We start from the raw sequence: 2329 nt of genomic DNA on the forward strand, positions 1-2329 counted from the left end.
TTGACTCACGTGACCTGCCAGAACTAACGGTAACGCTTAATTTATAAGTTAAGGCTGTATGATTTCCGTAATGCAGAGGGAATCCCAGTGCAGTCGTGAACATGGAATTTACAGTATAACAAAGATGTCACGTAAAACGCACAATCTGATGGATGGATAAATCAAAAGTAGATATGATCAGGGTTTAAATTGGGCCGGGGCCATCCGGGGCTGAGTCCCGGCACATAGACTCCAGGGTTCGACATTAACGCTTCATTAACACCAGACAAGTAACATGATTAAAAAAGATGTCACGTAAAACGCACAATCTGATGGATGGATAAATCAAAAGTAGATATGATCAGGGTTTAAATTGGGCCGGGGCCATCCGGGGCTGAGTCCCGGCACATAGACTCCAGGGTTCGACATTAACGCTTCATTAACACCAGACAAGTAACATGATTAAAACATCAGTAACCAAAAATAACTATGTAAACACCAAAACACAAGTATTATTTTGATTTTATTACATTTAGAGTAAGTGGCGAATAGTGGATATAGCTACTGTAGCTTATATAATGCATCTATTGACGGAATAAGGTTGTGCTGCTGAGGTGAGGCTCACGCAGCCTCTCCAGGAGAAATCAAAACGCGCAACACTAAGAAACTCAGCATTCTGAGGTCAAAATTCAAAATGGAAAGTTTTTATATTTAAAATACAGTTAGTTAGGCAACATCACACAACGTTTCCACCATTACGACTGTTTAATAGTTCTATAAACAGTTCAATATGAAAATACAATAATATTAAGTCGCTTACATTTTAGGCGGAACACAGCGCACCTCACAGCAAACAGCCGATTCATTGCTGATTGATTCGGTGTTTTGAACGAATTGGTTGAGTCAAAGTTTCATTAGCCCATGCATAAACATCTGGGGTGTATTCCAGAAAGCACGGTTAAAGGGGTCATATGATGCGATTTCAAGTTTTCCTTTCTCTTTGGAGTGTTACAAGCTGATTGTGCATAGATAAGATCCCTGAAGTTGCAAAGACTAAAGACTCAAAACCAAAGAGATGTCAACATATTCTGTTACACCAAATACACAAAATAGTGATCTTTAAAAAAGCGTCATATGACCCCTTTAATTTACCATCTGCTAAACCCTGAACTTTTGGTTGATTAACCCAAAACCTTGCTTACTCGAGGTATGTGGTTCCAAAAACGCATCCAGGAGTAAGTTCACTCAACCCAGAGTATGTTCCTTGTTAAGACTCAAGACATTCTCAACAGAGCGACGAATCGACGAGTCACTATGGAAACGGACGCTAAGAAAAAGCGCGCCATGCTAATCCGTGTATCATTTGATCATTCATTTTTTGATTTAATATTGAAAGTAGAAAAATTAGAAAACGGCTCCTTTTTCGTTTTTTTTCCCGTTTTTTTTCCAAAAATTTAAAAAAGAGAATTCAGCTTAAATTTTAGTTTTTCGCTCAGGGGTAGAAAAATGAATAAACAGCTTGAATATTTGATTTCTACACGTGGGCGGGAATTAAATGCCCCTTTCTGCTGATTGGTCAGCCGAAGATCAAACCGTGCCATCATCAGTTCTTCCACAGTATCACGCAGCAGAATAATAGTGCTCCACTGCTGCAGTTGTATGGATTAATTACCCATTTTATTGTAACTACATTTCATATTTTTTCTCATCAAACAGACTAATGAATAGCTCGACACAACTCGTACCAGAGGGCTTTCTTCTGTGTAGACCAGTGGTTCTTAATGCGAAATAATTTGCTATAGCCTAAAGTATTTCCAGACTGTAAAGTCGCTTTTTTATCATGATACATAGGCCTACTGTGATTTATTCCAAAGTGACTTATATATTAGATGTTCATCTAATAGATATAAATTCACTTTTGTTCCAGAGGCTATACGTTTTTATAATTCAAAGTCTTAGTTTTTTTTTGTTTGTTTTTTTGTATGGAATTTATTATGAAGCATGTTGGGTTGTGTTTTTTACTTTTTTTTTTTTGTATTGTCTAGGTAATATCTTATGTTTGTATTAAGTTGTTGTGAGATGCTACTACCCTACTTTAATTGCCCTTGTGGGATTAATAAAGTTGTTAAGAATGTTAAGAATTATGTTAAGAATTATATGATGCAGTTGTAGATGTAGTTATTTTGAACGGAACGTTACACAAATAAAAATATACATTTTACCATATGACTATAAATGACAGAGTATTAAGTTATTTCCCCTCGATGGGGAAAAATCCAAGTGAACATCAATCAGTACTCAATATTAATTTAAACTGCTTTAAATATGACTGCTGCTTATTTCCTGTGCA

At 36.4% G+C, this 2329-nt stretch overlaps 1 protein-coding gene across 1 annotated transcript in view; it reads left to right on the plus strand.

The window, feature by feature from the left end:
* LOC107574462 (NACHT, LRR and PYD domains-containing protein 3-like) overlaps nucleotides 1-2329 on the plus strand; it is a 33997-nt gene that overhangs the window by 7732 nt on the left and 23936 nt on the right. The window lies entirely within an intron of this gene.

Source organism: Sinocyclocheilus grahami, unplaced genomic scaffold, assembly GCF_001515645.1.
Source record: "Sinocyclocheilus grahami isolate Dianchi unplaced genomic scaffold, SAMN03320097.WGS_v1.1 scaffold2240.1, whole genome shotgun sequence".
Classification (NCBI taxonomy): Eukaryota; Metazoa; Chordata; class Actinopteri; order Cypriniformes; family Cyprinidae; genus Sinocyclocheilus; species Sinocyclocheilus grahami.